We start from the raw sequence: 21,493 nt of genomic DNA on the forward strand, positions 1-21,493 counted from the left end.
CAAATTCGCTGCATGTGACTCGATCTCGGCCATGACGTAATGAGGCACGGATATACCATCGGCGACCACCCTGCAACAGAAGACCTCCTCGCATACCAACTCACGCACAACCCTGGTAAGCTCCAGTTGCATGATTTCGATTACGTCCACCAATACTTTGTTGGTCGATCTCTGTGCCTCAACGCGGGGGTCGTAAAAAATAACCACCCCAAAAAAAACGGACGGAAGTCTTTCACGCCGACACGCGCGGAAACTTTCGTCGTCGTTCGCATCGTTCGACGTATTCCATGTTCCGAAAGCCAGCCCGTCAATGAAGTGTAATGTACGCTGGACGGTGGCAATATTTGCTTACTTTGGATTGACTTTTTTTTTTGCATTCGCGCTTATTGGTGCAACAGTGCAAAGGAAGAAATGTTTTCGTAAAATTGCTCCACGTTTTTTTTTTGCTTATTGGACACCATTGCGGTAGTTAAAATATGTCTTCCGCACCAGCAAACTACACAGACTGGAATGGGGCGGAGGGCAAGCCATAATCGAATGTTTGTCAAATTGCGCGTGGGTCGATCGTGAAATGCAAACACAGTGACACGGAAGAAGTGAACTAGGCAAAAGGGTAGGAAAAGGGAAGTTCGCGCGACATGGGGCACGTCATGTAATATGCGTATGTTTGTGCTGAATTACTTCCTCTTTCACTTTGTTTGACTGTCACTCGGTTGGTTGAGCAAGGGAGTCACCCACGGGGAGTTTCTATGGAATGATAAATATTCCAGTTTGTGTTTTGCATTTTATTGTTACTATTTTATATTTTTTTAATAGTGTTACTGCTTGATCTGTTACCCATTTTTCTTCTTTAAATTTTTTTAAATGAACCATATGACTTTCATCTTTCTTACAAAAAAAAAAAATAAAATAACATAAATAAACAAAATAAAAAAACGAACGTAGTGGCAGGTCACGCAAAGCACATGGACACATCGCCGTACAGCAATCGATCATTGAGCTTATTTGTTGTGCCTTAGCTAACATATGCCGTATGTACACAGCAGTGTGTATCAATCTACACGAGTGCCATGACCGCACCCTCGTACGAAGGCATTCACCCCGCCGAATCTCCACGCTCGCGTACCGCATGTCTACGCGCATAAGTAACCCCACTCCTCCACGTCCCCCAAGCATCCCTCAAGCGTTTACATAAACCACCGACTGTGTAGCCGGACCATGGTCGGTCCCATTGCGCATGCGAACGTAAATATTAATTCATTAAGCTTAATCAGAAGTGAAATAATGTTGTTCCTGCTGCTGATTGCTGGCCCGGTCCGATAAAAATTAAGCCAACCTCCACGTCTGCCCGGGAGGGATTTGTACGAGTGTTTTGTTTTCTTTGCTTGCTTTTTTTTCGTGCGTATCAATGTGTGCGTGTTAATATGATGTTGTTCATGTTTCCACTTGGCAACCGGCGGCTCCCTCGGACATATTTTCCTGCTGTGGCTTTCTTTGTGGCGAACCGGCAAAACCCAACCCGCTTAAGATTACAAACAAAGCGAAAGAACCGCAAAGAAAGTGCAAGGATCTGGATTAGATGGGTGGATGGGGTGAGGTGAGGGTGGCTCCATTTCATCCCCTTCGTCTGCGATCTCGTTTCAAAAGAATTCACCCTCCCCGATCGTTTGCTCTGTTGGGTTTTGATCTAACCTTCTCCCAAACAACTAACCCAAGGTGGCGCTCAGTGGTTTTCTTTCGATGTATTCTTACTTAGGATTTATGTTTGTATGCGAAAACAAAAATGCTGTGTGCGTTTGCAAATCGTGGCCCGACCGAGTTATGTGCGCCAGACAGATGATCAGGGTGAAAGCGGTACCGAAAAAGATAACCTATTTCCTGCTGTTCCTCGCATTCGGTGAGACTAATCACGTACGATATTCCGCCAATCATGAAACAGCAAAATCTCTAGTTTATTCTTTTGTTGTTTTCAATTTTTAATTTCTATTCAAAGTGAACAATACATATTTTTTATTAATCTCTTCATAACTTCCTTTTTTTACGTACATATCTTAATTTAAATTATTGCTTTAAAAATTCAAATCGATTTTTAACACCCAATCAAATGAAATGTTTCCTTTGTTGGAGATGTACTTATTAAAACCCTTCCGAATTTTAAGCATCTTCAATGTCTCAAGTGCTCCCTTGACCATCGCCGGATAGTAAAACGATCGCAAAACAAACATTTCATCCTACTTGCGATCGGCTACCAACACTGCACTACTCGAAAACGCAAATGGTTTCAATATGTGTTGTGAGCCAAGATGTTCAATCGCCTCTCAAGATCACCGTTCAAGATATTTCTCGGCGATGGTGTGCTTCAGAACTGCTTGACCCATTACGTTAGAAGCAGTTGCAAAATTATCGTCCATCTGCTATTTAGGTAGAAATAGATAATTCTATCAATAATACATACGTCCACACAGGGTGGAGAAGAAACTTCACGCACCGTAGAGCTTCTACTTACATCAATTTATTCCCTTATCTAACCACTCTACCCCTATCTCCCGATTACAATGCCACAATATAATCACTGAAATGAGCCCTTCTCGTTGCTGTATCTCATAAATTTAAATTTACAGGCAGAACCAAGGGAAAGAGGAAGGATGAAGCTGAAATTGATTAATTAAAATAGCACGCCACAGTCGGGCGACATCTGAGTCTCACGTCAACCGAAGATGACCACTCGTCGGGACGCGTGCGTGGGCCGCTTTTTGCGTTTTTAGTTGTGTCTGGGTTTTGAATGGTTCGTGAAAGGGAGAGAGAGCGCTTCGAAGGGGTTGTTTATGTGAAGAAATAACGCCACGACAGCACGACATTGAGAAGAGACATGCAGATAGACCCGGTTTTTTGGTGCTCGGTGTGTGACATGGCGTGTGGGGTAGGATTAATTTTAATTTCTTGCATTACGTCAGCCACTCCCGTGTGTTTGAATGTCCCACAAAAGTGGGTTTGGCGCAGGAAGATTGGTAAATATTTTTTTTCTAAAAGAGATACTATTTTACATCGCGTCTAGGTGCTAAATCCTTAGCTTTCGTTTTGCAGGTTTCTCTAAGAAAAAGGGGAAACTACATTTCCACCAATAAAGCAACGAAATTCGCAAAGTGTGAAAGAGGTTTACCCCGTGTCAGGTGGCTTTAAAAGACAAAATCAACAGGTATGCTGCCTATCCGGTTCGCCAAACCACTTTTCTTCCTGTTTCCGTCAAAGCCGACTGTCAGCCGAACATGATTGATCCTTGCCCGGCAATTCTCGGCGCCTAGTAGATTCCCTTGGTGGAGTTCTTTGAACTGCCAACCGCAGCTTACTTTCCTAAACCGCTCATCATCATCTGGTGGGGTTCGGTACACGACGGGGACGATGTTTTAACCCCCTTAGGGGTAGTAGCGCACCGTCTACGATGCAACAAAAAATAGATGACGCCTTCGGGGTGATCAATTACCGCGCGGAGTGGAATGGGATTTTTGCCAACAGCAAGAAAAATGAGCTCACAAAGTGGGAAGAAAGGGTACCATAAAATGACAATAGAAAAACAAACAAAAATGGCCAAAACGTTAGTGATCGACCGTGAGTTGAAAGTGAGCACATGTGGTTTTTGTTGTTGTTGTTATGGTCTCGTTGTGGCCCACTACAGTATAGCAACAAATCGTTTTGTCGATGACCCCGACGACAGGTATTTATTTTCTTGCAGGCGAAAAAAAGAAACAACGTCTGGTGTGATAAACCGAAACATGGAAGACGGTGTTCGCTGTAACTTCGCTGGAAATTATCTTCTTAACTTGATCTTCAAGCAGCAAAAAACAGGTTTGCGTCTTCGCTAGCCGATGCGAAACGATGCGATTGTTAAAACACTGGACATGCGGGACCGGACGTTGTCCGATTGGTGTGGTTGTAAAAAATTGGTGACTTGTAGAAAACTGAAGGCCAACAGCAAACAAAGCCTGGGGGAACTATAAAGCATCGATCTGGCAGGGAGTTGACCGGTCAATTAGAGAGAATCCTCCGTGTTTCGATATCGTTCGGAACGGGCAACAAAAAAAAAAACACAAACAAGATGGATATAATAGGAATAAAAAAAACCCCTATTCGCTAGAAGATTTCCGCAACTACCGTAATATTAGAGTATTGACCTTAGCTAATTGAGACCTTCAGCGTGGTAGCGGGTTTTTTGCTAGTGAATGCCGCCTGAAAATATGCAAAATGTGTTCTTTTTGGCTTAACGACTAGCTTGCTTACTAGATTTCACGGATAATCAGTAGTTTGTATGGTGTAATGGTCTAAATGGGATTTGATCCTCTGTCTTGTCGTGTGGAACAATGTACAAAAGTTAAATGGATGCCTGACGTTTGCAAATAGCATGTTTGGTAATACAACAGGAAGGAAAACAATTCGTACAGATGATTGACACATTGACCTCCTGCTTGATTGGTCCTCAAGAAGAGGCAACCATTTACTACTCATTGATTCTTGAGGGTATTTCATTAGACGAAGGATCATCGTTAGCTTCTTGCAAAAAAAAAACATGTTGATAGACGATAATACCACCGTCTCAAATCTACACACGTTGACTAATATCATTCCGGCAAGATTGATGAAAAATGCGTCGTTAGCCAGAAATAACAATCTGTCTCAAGTGTTGTTCGAGCACTCGGGTTTGTTGCGATTTGAAACATCCCAGCTGGATCATGCCATGGTTTTCCGTTGTATTACTGTGCGATATATCGATGTTTAGCGCTTAAGCATACGCGTGTACAAATTCCGAACGAGCAATGAAGACGCATACTGTTTTGTGGGGTTGGTTTTACGATTGGTAAATATTTATGCACACTCTGCGCAGGAAAAATAAACTGTTTCCCTTCAATTTTTTTTGCTTGCAGTTTTCTTGCACATCCCGTTTTTTCGTGTGCTGTTGTTGGTCCTCTGGCCTTTAGATATGTTTTTCGCTCCTCGTTTTGCATTTGCAAGTAAGAGAGAGATGAAGAGGAATAAACGTACGCAAACAAACATCAGGAAAAAAATATGTTACAGTGCAAGAAGGTAAACCATCGGCACACACACACAGTTGCCGCCTGCGCTCAAGTTGTGATTCATCATACTGCTTCATCCCGTCAAGATGGGTCGGAAAAATGTTGCCGTTAGCCGTTTGAATGGGAAATCACATCATGAAAATAATGCAAACATTTGTTTGTGCAAAACGATTACAAAGCGTTTTTCTTCCCGTGACGAGAAGCCCGTTGCCGTGGTTGAAGAACAGTGACAGATTGAGCAATTAATTTGCGAGTCATGAATAAGCCACTGGTTGTGTGGTTTTTTAAGCCGGTTAGTAGATTTTTTTTTGGTAAAGATGTTGCATTTGACTGTAGATTAGTAAAAGAAATGAATAATTTTCATGGATAAGTTCGGAAGGCTACATATGTATGCGTGATGGATACACACATAAATATAATATTTTATAAGCAACAAAATAATAACTGATTAAGATTAACTTGATTACCTGATTAAAAACCAGACATTTTTCATCATATAACTCCTATTTAAGGAATTACCCAATAATTAGACGAGTTTCTTGAACCTCTTGAATTTTATTTTCAAACTAAAATAAAGAATTAGCGACTCAAACAGTAAGAGAAAATCCAAGAAGTGCATTATGCCATATTATGCATCTTCGCTAGATTGTCCATTTTCGTTCAACTCCGGACATAGCATACCAGTAACAGACAAGAGCTACGTCTGTGAAGCATAGCAACAACAGCAAATGACCGGATGCAGCACAAAAGTGAGTCTCATGCGGAGGAATTGCATTCGCGATGCATCTGCATTCATGTGCATTAGATGAGAATGCATTATGCTGGTATAAACGGACGGTAAACGAAAGAAGATCGGAGCATGAGTGAAGCAAGACGTAAATGCACAACATGCGTACATTCGCCGCATTCCTCTTCGGGCCACAGTGGACGAGCATGTTGACGGTTACATCCGTCGCCCTTTTTCTATGTTGCATGCGTTTACAGTGCAGTGGAACGTAAACCGCGCACACATGTTGTGCGAGATGCACCGCGACGCACTCGAAACGAATCGCATTCGACTGAAAAAGTCTTGCTTTTGTGGAATTTTGTAATAAACGTTTCTTTATTTTATTCGATTCACTTCAGGCTGCGTAGAACTATCATTTCCACCGGATGAAACTGCTTTCAATTTCTTTGCAGTGCAGCTCAGCGCATATCCAGGTCATTTCAAAACACAATTGGAAGGTGTAACTCATTCCTCGTCGTCTGCTAATGTACCGAGGCTGACCGATGTACGAACCAAAGAAAAAAAAAACACTGCACCTTACTACTTTCACTATCGAATCAGACGCCAAGATCGGCATGAAAAAGATCATGTGCATGGTCCACCACACAGCCATGTGCTACCGTTTCGCGCGCTACTGCAAAATCCCTTTCTCTGCGGTCAGCAGATTCTTTCGTTTGATATTCCTCCCCAGACACCATTTTGAACGCACACTGGCTTCGAAATGGAATTGGAAAATCAATCATCGTACAATTATGGGCAGATCCCTTCTCCCCTTAGTTCGTTTCTGTTGTTTCGTTCCAATTTCATGCACGTTTTTTTGTGTATGTAAAGGTGTGATTTGCACCGCATGAACATGCAATCGGTCATCCATTTATTTATTGTTTAATTCTATGCTGGCCGCGTTTGAACATAAGCTCGAACGGCAAACTACCGGCTACCGGGTGAAAGTAACATGAATCGTGTAAAAATGTCAGTTGATTCCAGCTTCACTGGCAGCACCATGAAACACTGACCGATTCGAGCAACTTATTGCTATGTTTGGCTGTACAAGGTGCGATACATTTCTATTTAAATTGTTAAAAAATGAAGGTGCATTTTTTCTACTCAGAAATAGTTGCTGTTCGTTAAAAGCTAATCAAAAAAAATCAATAAAGAAAAAAATCTTGGTCCGTATATCGAAAAAAAAAAATACTTTTAAATGTTGCGCATTATTTTATTTAAATAGATTTCAAAAACTGGTAGATTCTAACAGTAAATTTCATTATATAAAGTCCACACATGCATTTGTGTAGGAAAAAAAAGGTATAAATTGTCTCAACCATTACGAACCGGCTTCCATTCGCACACCGGTTGGTTTTGAACTTGAATTTCCTGCACTCTTTGACATCGTTCCAACCTTAATAGCGAAAGCGTAGAAAAATACGCACGCAACAACGGCCCAAACAGTGGGATGGAATTTTCTCATCAATCCATCAAATTCCAACAAAACGCGTAAAAAAAGCGAAAGGAAAACAGTCGTCCGAGTCGTGTCGGTTGGACTTGTGAGCGACCATTTACGATTTGCTGATGCTGCTGCTCGTTACATTTGTGTGTAGCCATTGGCAATGGCCTGCTTCTTTGCCCGTGGGTTCCTTCCTACTCGTTGGCAGTTGCGTCCAGTCCGGGAGCTTTCCGGACCGGATCCGATCGAGAGCGAAATCCGAAAGCAAACAAACGAATCGAGACGGAACAAAGTGAAGATTCCTTCACCCGGTTGCTGTTGAATGAGGGAAAATTCAATCCCGCTTCACCTCACACAGCCACCAATGTGGGGGATGTCCCCACCCGTTGTTCTCTTCCTCGGTGGCGCATTTTCTACGTGCGAGTCAAATGACCAAAGCGATACAAAAGCTTTCCATCCCTCGTTCCTTAGATCGACGCATTGACCTGTGGTGGTGAAGAAAAAATCAACAACACACTTGCGAGATTGTGATCACGCCGGTGATGATGATAATGATCGTGATCATTATTATTATGGTTTAATTGCCGTCTTTCCCCTTCGGATCATCGTCACCGTTGTTGTCGCGCCGGTCTGACACGATGGTCCGATCCCCGGTGGATGGTGAAAATTTATTGGAAGAGAAACCTGCAGCAAATCGTCGGTGGTCAAATGAAAGGAAAATCGTTTTATAAAACTACATAATGTTATGTGGTGCATCTTTCTACCATCGGATCGGATCGGATCTGGTCAGTGCGTCCGATGGTTTGAATTCTACAAACACACAAACGGGCGAACGAAATCGATAAAGCTTCATCTTTTACTTACGGAGTTTGGCTACTCTCCGTGCGCCTCCGTACAAATAGCGAAAGATGCCAACAATCGAAAGTTTGTCTGACTTTGTGTACGGTGTCGTTTGGCACTGGAGAGGAGCAAAAAGTAATTAGAAAAAATAGAAAGTTCAATTAAAAGTGTGGAGTGAAATTAAACGGTGGACGAAAGAGCCCCCAGTTGCGGAGAAGAAAAACGAGAGTGTTGTTTGATTGTCTGTGGAAGGATGTATTTTTGATTGTAAACTAAATAGCAACATCGCACTTCATGTTGCAATCACGCTTCGTTGCACCAGATGCATCGATATTGTTGATGCGGTTTCACATAAAACGTAGTACCTTCTTTATTATTATTAGCTATTTATAATCTGAAATACTATCACGAGTGTACTTGAAGTATAAAAACCTTGTTGGCCCAAGTTTTCTATCAATTTCTGGTTAAATCGCAAGAACTGCTCGATTCAATACCACTCGAATGCGGGTTCGCGTGATGCATGAAATAACAATAACCGGAACTATGTTTCGATAAAAGTGAGTACATAAATCTGTTCCACTTGCCAGCATTACCAACATTACCGGCGCAATTAGGCTGTCCCGCTGTATTTGTTTGCTGCTTACGATTCCCCATTACCTTTCGGACTTCATCCTTCACTGACACGGATCCAAGATAACGTGTGTGCCCTTCGCGCCATGTCTAGTTGGGCGTGGGCATTCCTGCAAATCATAACTGCGATACTACTATAAACTGTCCGAATCACGTTTACGCACACGGAAATTCAATAGGGATGGAATTAATTTCACATACTCTGCTGTTCCTTTATGCTGTTTGCTTCACTTCACCAGAACAGACGTGATTGCACAACGCACGAAATAATGAAACCTCACTACTTAACTGCTAATGAAACTTCTCAGTTTTGTTGCGCCATAAGAGATAATCAATGGCCTTTTTGGCAGGGAAGAACACGGGCAGAGAAATATGGTTTCATTTGGCGCCATTCGATAAGACGCCGCCATATTTTAATGTTGCTCGCGATGAAAGGCGTAAATTAGCAGTACCGCAACGGTATATGGAACATAATTCTTAAATGCGGCAAGAATGTTCCCCCCCCGTACGTACACATTCTGCACATGTTGTTCCGTTCTTTAGTGGAAGATGGCGTAGATGAAGGCGATGGTGGATAGCATTAAGATTTTTCAAGCACATCGGGAGTGAATTAGTCTAATACATATAGATATGTACGCTGTTTGGAGAATAGCTTTTGATGTTTAGTTTGAGGATTCCGCAATTATACGTATGACTTGGATAATTGGAAAATTATTCTTGGAAAATTGAAGATGTAATTAATTTGTACATGAATGCTCTTCTTGTGGAAATTTCCGTATAAAACATATGGAATAAATCGTGCAAGCATTAAACCTTGATTTAACATCTTATGCATAAAGATAAATCTCTGAGCAATCCTTGATGAATGTGTACTAAATTTGTAGTCAAATTGTAGCTCCTTCCCATTGATTCCATTTAAACGTCCATAATGCGATCTATTTCCGCAACATCATTTCAAACCACTTCCCTTAACTAATGTACCCTTGAACGCGATTGCAGTTTAAGCTCAATTGACCGATCGATTGCTTCATTGGTTGGAAAAACAATTTTGAAAACCGATGCAAACCTAACCTAGTGCTCCCATTCGAACACGAACTAACCCAATTATTTCAGGAGGGTTTTCAGAGCAAATAAACACTTAGCTCTCCGCACGGCACGGTACAGGCCTACCACGAACAAAAAAGAAACTTGCAGATGGAGTGTGAAACATTCCCAGCCTGATGGGACGAACAGTATGAACGAAAATAGTTAAATCTAACTAAAATAAACGTAACTGCAAGCTGCAACATTGTGCCCACTGTTCGGCATCGATTGCAAGTATGTAGAGTGAAGTCCATATTGAAGACACACTCCCACGGGTAGGTGAATGGCCGTACGATCGTGATTTGGTCTCATTTCGAGTGTAATAGAGCTATTGAAACAATAATCAAAGGTCAACGAAAAGTGGAATATATCAGCAACACCGACAGAAGTTTGCTAGACACCCTTTCACACTACTGTAGGATGGGCTATCCACACTCCATCCCAGAAATTGACTTGATTTGGCGCTCAAATCAAGGCGGAACCACTTCAAATGGGTGCGCCTGGAGAGCAGCATAAATATGGCTTGTAGTTTGGAACTACCAAGCGGCGGAACATCATGCTCTGCTAGTTGAAGAAAAAAACTTTAATGCGGGATGTCCATAAATTTTCAATTACTCCCAATTGAGCTACTACATCGCAAAGGGAAAAGAAAACAAAACGTTTCTACTAACATGTTCAAAAGGGAAAAAAAAGAAATGAAAAACGAATCGTTAACACATTCTTACTGCTCAGATTTTCGCGCCCTCTGCTGCTATTTGTGTCGATTATCATATTGTGTGTGTGTTTGTGTATACTGTTTATATTGAGCGTCTAGACGGGATTCAGATTGCATTTGGAAACACTTGTTGTTTCGCAGTTTGATCGCATGTTTATCTGCCTACCTTTCATACTATTCCATTTCCCAATCTCCAACTGACCAGTTGCAATAGAGAATTTGCGCTGTTCGGGGCAATATGTACACTCACCGTCACGTGCAAGTTACACGAAGCGAGAAAGAATTTAAACACAACATTCAGATAAATATTTACACATTGCAACGTTTCACTAAGATTTTCATTTTTGTGTTTTTCTCTATCTCTCACCGTAGGTAAGCTGAAAGTATAAAAAGCAAAGTTCATCGTAGACATTATGCCGATGAGCAATCGGGGAATGTATCGAGTTGCTGTAATGATTGACACTGCCGCCACTACCGATGGTGCCTCGTAACAGGTGAAAATGGTTGATTATGCCGACAAGTAATGCTGCGCTTAGTTGCATTCGGGGAATGGCTTTCTTATGTTCGCAATCGCTGGACACCGGCCCAGAAGCATTAGAAAACATAAAAATTGTTCCGAAATGGGGGGACCCCACCAACACACCCGATAATGGGTGTGAAGATGCGTTTAATTCACACTCGAAAGTGAAACGCTTACCAACGGTTTCGTAATCATGCCGATGAAAGTGATGAGGCAGATGAGTGGAAAGTCTTATCATTTCTTTTTATCGAATCTAAGGGGAACTAACAACCCCAATTTTATTGTTAAGTTTTATAAAAATTACATTTGAAATTTAAATTTCCAAGCAACATTAGCAAACGCTATGCACAATATACGAGGTGGCAATGCAATTCACGCCAATGTATTATTGCATGCAAATCTTTGTCTCCCGGCGGGATTCAAGCGGGTTCCATTCGTAACCCTCGTATTACTTTAGTACCCAATATTTGCTATGGCTGGATCAACCATCCGTAATTTATCATCTAGCATAAATTTCCTTTCCAGAAAATAGCTCCCTACTCGACGCATTCGTAAAATCTCGCGCGGCATTTTATGGGAGATTTCCCAGACGAATGTCTAGCATCATCAATTTTACTTCCCCTAGTAAAATCGATATGTTCGAGGTTGAGAAGGGCTCTTGATAGACGAAGTACCAAGGAAGAGGAGGGAAATGGAAATGTCCACAGCCCTGATGTGGCGGTAGTAACCAACCTCGTTCGATGTGCCTCAAGAATGATAATATTATGATGTCTAGCCCAAAATAAGGGACCTCATTTTCAAACTTCTAGGCGCATTTTTCATTCTGTTTACGAGATCTTTGCTTTCTTTGTCTTCTAGTGAAGTTGAGATGTGAAGATAATTGTCTTGTTGAAATGAAAATGTAGCAGACTACATACTTTTTGAAAACTACCATACTATACTGTCGTCTTCAGGACGAAACGTCCAAATAGCATAAACACGAACACAAGCAATGCGTTGGTGATGATGTCATAAATGGCAATGACGAAGCGCATCTCCCTACAGACCAGCGCGGTCATGTGCCAGAATTGTCATCAAAATTAATATTTGGCAAAAAAATACACTCCGAGCAGAGCACATGAATTAAAATGACTTCAAATCACTTCTCGCACGGTCTGCTTTCTAGACAGGCGCAACATTTGTCCAGTTGTCTAACGCTTCTTTCCTGCGGATGTCGGAAAGTTCCTATTTTATACTGATGATTTCATTTCAATGTAGGACTGCTAGGACGTTCCTTCCCACAATCCTGTCGCCTGAAGCGATCGTGCCCCGGGTGTAAGAGTTTGTGAACGGTTTAACGAAATTTTATCGCTTATGGCGCCACGCAGCTAGGATCCTTACTGGCTGGACGCATTCTTGATGGTGAGGATTAGATACCATTTGCACAATAAATGCCACCGAACGTTCCTTCCCGTTCTGTTGGACTGTAGCCCGTGCAGGGATAGATACCAACCCCGAACTATGTCGGAAATGATACGCGCAAGAATTTTTATGTTGCGTCTGTATGTTGTCATCCTCCCCTGTGGCCGGAAACTCGTGCTGAATTCTGTTGGGTTTGGCCGCCCAGGACTGGCATGGTTGTGTTGGTGTGTTGATTGAAAAATTATGTCATCAGTGTGATGTGGTGTAGAATGAAAACAGGGCTGCAGGAGGGACAAAACGTTTCATTTTACTTCTACCTTCAGAAAAAGAAATGCGCTAAACGTTCTTTTTTCCTTTTTATTTTTTTTTTTGCTACGCAGCTGCAGACAGGTCAGACTTCCGTTCATTTTTTTTACTGATTAAGAGACACCATAATCGTATCTTCCGATTGACTGGCTTTTAGATTGAATTAATGCCGGATGTCGGCTGGAAATAGAATGTGCAAACAGGTTGGAGCTTTTAACCTGCAAACAGGTTGGAGCTCAATAATTGACCATCTAGTTAGGTGTGTACTACAGTGTCCTGGGAGTTAGTTTATTTATTGTGGTTCGCTTTAAGCTAAATAAACATATCACATCTGTCGCGTTAAGTTTGTAAATATTTTTACATTAAATTTCTTTCACCGTTGATATTGAACCCTCTAGATGCAATCATAACATCGTCTGGATGATGCATCTCGGTCTTCCAAATGTCAGAGTTGATTAACTTTAAAAAAATATATTGCTTCATCTACCCTGCCCACACCCCTGTAATTTTTCAGCCAATAAACGGCACAAAATGCAATTTTCATACGCTCGTATCCGCGAGAGCAAACTTTTTTCTTTCGTCGTTAGACACTGCAAGGCGAAGAAAGTTTTTTTTTCTTCTTTGTACCTTTCCTTTCAGACCTGCAGGCCAAATGGTAAGGCGCGTCAGTGAGCGAACGGGTAAACCGATGAAATTTAGTGAACAAATTGGTCCGGTACGGCCAGTTTTCTTGGCGCCTGGTGCTTAACCTTGCATTGCCTCGATGTTTATCGCAACATTTCGTCCCTCTCTATGGGAAGAAGTTTCTCATTTCTTTTCACCTATAATAGACACACACACACACATTGTCGATTGGAAGAAAGATAGGCAATTTTGAAAGGGGTTGGAGGGTGGCTTTTTTTGTGTTAATTTTTTACTTGAAGTGATTGCCCCCAGTACACCATGCGATAATGACCATTGCGGCCGCGATACACTGAATGCAATCTTGTTGCCCGATCCGACGCAATTTACCAACTGTCGGATGAACTTTCGATTTCTATCGGCCAATAATCTGCCAACTCTTTGTGTGTGGGTACGCTTCTTGCCCTGCTAAAAGAAGCATGCCATTATCTCTGGGTAAAGTCACTACGAGTCACCTTCATCGACGTTTTTGGCCAATCTTTACACGCTCACTTCATGTTTGCGGACAATTTTTGTTTTCTTTTCTCTGGCTGGTGCTTGTCTTGTTTTTTTTCTTTATGTTGAGACAAGAGTGCTCCTAATGGTGGTGTTTATCGCGAGCGTCTGGTGAACGGAACTAGTCGATAATAATCCAGGAATTATCTTAAACGGCTGACGCCGATGGCAATGGAAGAGTTTTATAATCATGCGAAAAGTGTTTTGTTTTTCTATGCTGTTTTTATTATTAAATATAATAATGGTGAATATGTGTGAAAAATAACAATTTTTTTTTATTTTTTCGTTTCAAAACGACGTAGTTCCCACTGCTCAAGATAAGTAAAGGCTATAAAATGCACCTGGATGTCGTCAATAGAATCGGACCCAGAATGTTATCAGCCCATTGTGCATTTTAATCGTTTAATCACACGCCTCTGGCAATCGTTCGATTTTTTTAAAATAATACCCAATTCAATACGACCGGAGGAACTCTACAAAACCAAAGAATATTACTTGGTAAAAATCCTTTGTTAAATTTTGAAATGTTGAAGCTAATAAATATCAAAGTCTTATTCTACAAGAGCCATCGACTTGCGCTTAATTGGAAGAATGTTTTCCGCATGTTTATTATTTTTGAACAACCATTATCGCGGCCATTGATTTGCTTTCGAGTGTCTCTTGATTCAAGTTCACACGAGTCTGCTCAAGAGGATCCCACGTGCTGGTGACTTTACGGCGCAAAACACACGTTTAAAGCAGTGTCAAACGTGTGATCGGTCTTTTCCACACTCAATACTGATTCAAGGGGTGAGTAAGCACATCCCCTGTCCACGCCAATACATCATCCAAGACAATCGAAGTGGCTGGCTTGCTAGTAAAGATATGAAAAAAAAGACTTCTTCAGGGCAGTACGGTATACGAGGAGGTTTTTTTTGAAAGACGGTTGTTTCTTTTTATAACTGCTCAATAGAAGTGTCAAAAAGGGAGAGAAATCTGAACAAAGCATGAATAATCATGTTTGCTTGGAAATGATTATCATCCGCAGCCTTCTGCTGTCTGTTGTTGTACTTGTCCTCTTCGTGCTTCATGTATTTCATGCTATTTATCGCAGCAGTATGTTTTATTTTCCCCCCAGCCATCCGCTACTTTCCCTTTCGTTCAAAAAACCTGCTAACAAGCTTAATCGTCTGACAAAAGGACATGCAGTGAGCAGCCTTTCATCTTTGTCCTGAATTGAATGTGGAATATTGATGAGTTCCTAGGAATTGAAGACATAGTCTATTGGGTGGGCTTGCGAGATGTTTTTGGAGGACTACTCTCGAATGTTTTGTAGTACTTGAGATGTTTGAGATTTCTTCAAAATTTGTTCAAGTATCACTTGTAGAATCTCGTTACGGATTGAACAAATGAAAATTGTTGCATATTCATGAGTTTTCTTTTGAGTCGAGTCGAGTTACATTAACTGATGTTTGTGTTAAAATACCAATACTAATTTTATACCAAAATACGTCGGCAATTGCCTATGTGGCAATTGCATACATTTCTGATGCATAACTTGCAGCAATCCCGGTCCAGTTTGCCGCGCCCTTTACAGCAAAATGGCAACGAGCAAGAAACGCTTGGTCCTGACTCCCTGGCGTATGTAAACACCCCGAGATATTCCTTTAATACACGATGTAAAACAGAAATGGAGCAGACATTCAGTCACTTTCGATGCCCGTCGACCAAGGTGTCGGTAATTGTCCACAAAGCGCGGTCGGACTCGGTTGAGTACAACTGCACCTTCAAGGGAACAGCCAAACACGCGCGTACGCTTACTTTGCCTCGCGACATATACAGAAGCAAGGTGCGTTTGGTTCGGTAAACAAACGAACGATTAAATATGCATTAAATCTTTTCAGGGCCCAAAGCCCAAACCATACTTCCCCTTGGAGGCATCCGGTTCTTTCTGCTTCCTCGCAAATCGAAAGAAGGATACTTATTTGCAAGGAAGGTGAACGTAGAAACTGTATCACGTGCTGCTGTCGCTTGTCGCAACCGGAGGTAATCTTGGAATTGTTCGCTGCTCGCAAAAGAAATGAAGTTAAGCATCCTGTAGGTTTAGCCTTTTTATATCTTTGTGAGGGGTGCAGATTTAATACTAACTTAAACCCGAAATAACGCCTCGGGTATGTAAATCTCGACCGCTACTAACGTCGCCCTTTTCTGTGGCGGACAGGCAAACATTGGGCTGCCTCCGCGCAGCGGGAAGTCGCCACCCTGTCTATCACCGCTCGTGTTTGTGCTGCCTTGAAGGTACTATGAGATTCGGATCTTTCCGACCGGACCCCTTACCGCCAGACCGTCCTTCATGGTATGCCTGTAACAGTAGCATAATCACGCAAATGCCACCCCGGCAAGGCAGAGCAAAACACTCGTTTGGTAGTGAAGGTGTTGTGCAAACGATAGCATCCAATTTGCAGCCGTCGCCCCTCGGGGAGTGACTGTGATCTCAGCAACGTCCTTCGCGAAGTTACTTTAGGAAATGAGGAACGGTGAAGACTTCCGAAAATGTCCGCCGTAGAATGTCTTAATTGCTGGGCTGTCTTTTCACAGCCCGACCGTTGTTATCTAAACTCTGGTTCCATGCAGTCCTTCTGAAGTGTGTGCGCACTGTTACAGATACGATGAGTTGCAATGGACAGACAGATAGACGACATCAAGGCCAATGGAATCGGCTGTCGAGTGGATCCTCCTTTTATTTTTGCGTTTTTTTTTGTGATCTCCATTCGGAAGGTTAAGAATTTCATTTGAAAGATTCTTTCTATGGTGTGTGAGTCTTTAAATTTTGTGGTTGTTTTCATACACTGCCTACCGCTTCGTATAAAATTCAACACCGTAACTCACACTGTACCCGATCCGGTTGGGACGCATGGAATTATTAATCTGATTTACATATTTATAAGACGTGAGGTAATTAAATGAGCGCATCGTCTGGTGATGTGATAATGGAGCTAAAGTACCCTTGTCGTTTCTATCGATCCGATTCAATGCCCTCGTGTTCAAAACTTTGATTTATCGGTTGCTTGATAACGACGAAATATATCAACGCCTGGTACGCCTGCAGGCTCCTGTCACAAGAAGCTTATTTTCGTCAAAATTGTCTAACATCTCGTTGCACAGGCTATATCGAATTAATTCCATTCATTGCCTTTAAGCTGTTTTTATTGATCATTAAAATTGCTGCCCAGCGTCTTGCAAAGTCTATATGTACCGGTTTTACTTATCGGTTGTCTTTTCTAGAACGTTGAATCTTTCATAATCGAATAACTAAGAGCGTTCGTCATCATGTCGAACGCTAGTAAATCATCGCCATTACCTCCGGCCCACAATGGCATGCCTAGCTGCGTAGTTGTTATCATGCCTCTTGCCGGCATTAGAACCTGTCGGACGGCATTCCTACGTCGTCGAAGTCACAGAAACGCTACACACTTGCAAGCGGTACATTCTGGGGGTTTTTGAGTAACGAAAATGAAATCAATGCCTTCAATGCTGAGTCGTAAAGCTTGAACAGACCACAAATTCACCACCGGGAGTTGTGCGTGCGCTGGCTCGTTTACAGCTGCGGAGCTTATGAGGTCGTTGCTGCAACCCAGCCGACAGCTTGACGACAAAACGCCACCGAATCGGGTTTCCCCGACGGCATTGTTTTTTGGACTGGTTGACTATGAAGAAGACACAAAACTCCACCGTACAACGCCGTACTGCAATTACTCATCGGGGCGCCAGAAAATCGATACTGTAAACAGACATCTAGCAGGCTAGAACTCGAAAGAACCTTGAAGTTTGTTGCCATTGGAAGAAAGAGAGAGTTCTGAGCATGGGGTTTCTTTAGTGCCTAACGAAGCTATTGCGTCTTGTATTCTTTGATACAAGGATGAGACCGTGCGAGACAGTGATTTGGGGTGTCCGAAAAAATCGATGGTGCCACACTGGCACCGATGTCCCCGGTTTATGTGGCCTATGCCAGTTTTGTTGTTGTGTTTTGTTTGCTTTGTCTGTGCTTGGGGATGTCATCAGCAAACGAATGAGTTAATTGAATTATGTCGAAAGGGGATGTGAGTAGGGAAAGGATGTGCTCTTGAAGGTGTGGACATTACTGGTAACGATTAAATGACATTTAAGCTGTGAATAGATCCAGAATATGGTTAGGTTAAATGAGATTTTCTACTGAGTATTTTCAACCTCTGAACCAAGTACTACAGTTTGTTTGTACAGAGCTTGAGACACTCTCGTCATGTCATTTTATTCGTATTGGGGCATTCTTCCACATGTACACATGCCTTGATTAGTAGGTACCAAAATCACAACATCTAACGTCCATCATCCAAGGAAGTAATCATGACACGCATATTGAATCAATGCGCCAAATTGAATCTAAATCAATGCCAGCTCGAAACCGTCTGCATGCACATCATTAGTAGATTTCATTTCTTGATAACTATGCAGCACACAGAGTCTTAAGCTCTCATGGTCATACCGCCACAAACGGTGGCGCTTTTTTGGACATCGTACCGCATAGTGTCCATATGCAGTCAACAGATATTATCCACCGAAAGATGAATATGGTTGAAAGAGGCCTCCCGAAAGCCGCCAATTTGCCGTAGGTCACGTGTCCATTGCGGTTATCTTGCTCGACGAGATCTGTGACGCCTCTGTGGGACACGGTGCGGTGGATGTGTTTTGCATGCATTTGCCAGCCACGCACAAAACTCTCTAGTGCACTACATATTTGGTGCTCCAGGCAAAAATCGCAGAGGAATAAGGGTACGTGTGATATTGTGGATAGACCCAAATGCCTGCTCTCGATGATGGGTGGTATGTGTAGTGCTTTTTAAAAACCCCCATCACGTAGCAGAGCGTCGCCGGAGATATTGCGCACCAGAAGTTTGTCATACCCGGTCCTCCTGTGCACAGTTCCCAGTGCGTAGTAGCTGATGTTGATACTGTCATTTAGGGAGACTCGGTGGCGGCAGGTTTTGAATCTCTAATTGCTTGTATATTTATACAGCCGACCGTGAATAAAAACCACACATGATCCGAGCGAATTATTAAATGCTATCAGAGTCTCGGTGACATGATGGCAAATTATACTTCGGCATGCTTCTGGTGACACATGCCATTCTGGTGATGGTGCGCTTGAATAAATTCAATCGTACCGCAGCAACGTTTAGCGCGATGTTCGGTTAAGTATTCAATAATTGCACCTTTGACTCAGCTGTAAATACTTTGCAAACTGCTATTGAGAGTGCTAGAATGATTACAAAAAGCGTTGCATTAACTTGAGTGTTTCGATTTGATGTTAGCCGTGATTCAGGTATGGAGTATGAAGATTGTTGCTTGAGCTGAAGCCTAACTATTTATGGGTGAGAACAATTCGTCACTATCTTAAATACAACTTGGTGACGCTATGTCACGCTTTCGGATTTATGATGATTGACGGATAAGACGGGTCAATTTCAAACGATGTCCGAATGGGAGAACTGGCGGACACGCGACGCAGCCAATTGTCTTGTCGTCTTAATGGTCCAGTACCCTTAAAAGGGTCGGGTTCACTTGCCGCATTGGAAGAGGCAGTGCAATATGCTATTGAGCGGAGTTCACGGTTTTGATTGGAAGTGATCGAAGGGAGAACAGTACAGCCGCCAATCGCGGGCTTTTATTGGTTCAAAGACCAAATTAGTCCGCACGGTTACTGTACGTAGGGAAATGTTGGCTGGAATGCACCAGATTGGGTTGTGAAATTGGGTCAAACTCGTTTGACGTCGGAAAGCGCCCCGTAACGAACGAAGTGGTGGTTTAGGGTTTTTCGGAATGCGTTCGTTTGATGCAGCCAATGCAAATCCGCGTACTCGTTTCGCAGCTACCTTTTGTTCGTTCGATAAGTATGGAGCATTTTGGACTTGGAGTGCAGTTTTGTTACGCTAAGCGGACAAAGACAAAAAGAAGGGTTAAATCGTTATGATATTTCTCGGCCTCCAACCATAAACAGACAATAATTTTTTTATTGTGTCTAAAATGGAAACGGCCTACCAAAAATCTGATATTTGAATTTAATAGCATTCCACAGTGGTGCAGGTTTTCCGATTGGTTTTCCTGCATGGATAAAACCACATCCTTTCTTTGCTGGGCAAGTCGATGCTCACCGGATGGAGGGGTGACAGCATTGGTAATATAGAAATGGAATATTAAAAAGTCTTCCTAGACAGCACTCGTTGAAGCCCTGCAAATCGTCCTACTCCGTATTTCGCTTGGGGCTTCCTTTTGTACTGCCCTACTGGCGATTGTTCCAACGTTATGCCGGGGAATAATAATACCACTTTTAATGCTGCCGATTACCGAATGGAGGTTTTTCTCACCGTAAGAAAGTCAAAGAACTCAACCAATGCACTTGATCCAAAGCAACCCGTTCACAACGGAAAAGAGTAGTTTTTTTTTCAAGAATAGGCTAGTCGTAGGTAAGGCGTAATGTATGCATATGCATTTACATATTATCAACCTTAGCTTTCTTGTTGTTGTCGTTGCAAAATCCAATCCGGGCCTGCCTGCATTACGTTGGTAAATCGAGCAGCATAATATACGCATGGATGCACATCCGTTGATATCTTTCCGTTTGTCGCACAACGTCCATTGATGCATGAAACATACTTGTTTAAGGCATTCCTGCCTATTCTAGACATTGGTTTTTATCCACACGCCTGGTGCTTCTGTGCGTTTGTTCGCCTTTTTATGTAGCATTTAAAAGTGCCTGTTCTTTTTGCCATGGCATGTTCGTGTATCTGTTGCTCGGTTGCATACAAAGAAGTTGGGCGTCTTTAACCGAATCAACCAAGCGAAACGTTTCTCGGTGAAATGCATGATGCACATTCGGCACTGTTTTGCCTTTTTGGAGAGCTAAAATAATTGCTTTTAAATTTATCATTTCCTGCACTCTGCTACTCCTCCATTACTGTTACTACAATTCAACGATTTAAACTCACTCACACGCAGATGCCAAGGTCCGGAAAACGATCGCTAAAGCGAGCAAGTGCAAATGTCGGCTACAACAGACGGTGCAACGGCATGCCGACAGGCGATTGATTGATTTCTAAGCTAAGACCGCGTATGTTTTCATGTGCCCTTTTTCCCGTTTCTTTTCACACTTCTTTACAGGAAACTCTCACCTACTGGAGCAGCATTGTGAACGGCAAAGAATGTGAACGAACAGATGAAGGAAAGAACAGCGACAGCTTGGTGCACGGTGCTGCGGCCACTGCAGTGAGGAAGACATCTTCTGCCGGAGCATTGCACTGCAGCAGAGATGAATATGATGCTCGCAACGGAAACGACGAAGTCGACGTTGGCAGCGGCCGGTTCCAGATAGGCGCGGCATCAGCTGACACTTGGATAAAAAACTATCTCGGATGCTCCTAGGCTAGAAAGCGAAAGCAATCGCCGTGACATTTCTCGCCCAGCTGACGTCTTCGAGTCGTCACTCTTTCCTCACCTCACTGTCACTGCCAAAAAAGCCGGTCACACCATTGGGGGG

The 21,493-nt window shown here is 42.5% G+C and overlaps 1 long non-coding RNA gene across 1 annotated transcript in view; it reads left to right on the forward strand.

Moving 5' to 3' along the window:
- LOC125763633 (uncharacterized) overlaps nucleotides 1-21,478 on the forward strand; it is a 63,753-nt gene extending 42,275 nt beyond the window's left edge. Inside the window, exon 3 of the long non-coding RNA XR_007418365.1 lies at nucleotides 21,118-21,478. This is a non-coding gene — a long non-coding RNA (uncharacterized LOC125763633). The remainder of the gene's footprint in view (nucleotides 1-21,117) is intronic.
- The last annotated feature ends 15 nt before the right edge of the window (nucleotides 21,479-21,493 follow it).

Source organism: Anopheles funestus, chromosome 2RL, assembly GCF_943734845.2.
Source record: "Anopheles funestus chromosome 2RL, idAnoFuneDA-416_04, whole genome shotgun sequence".
Taxonomy (NCBI): domain Eukaryota; kingdom Metazoa; phylum Arthropoda; class Insecta; order Diptera; family Culicidae; genus Anopheles; species Anopheles funestus.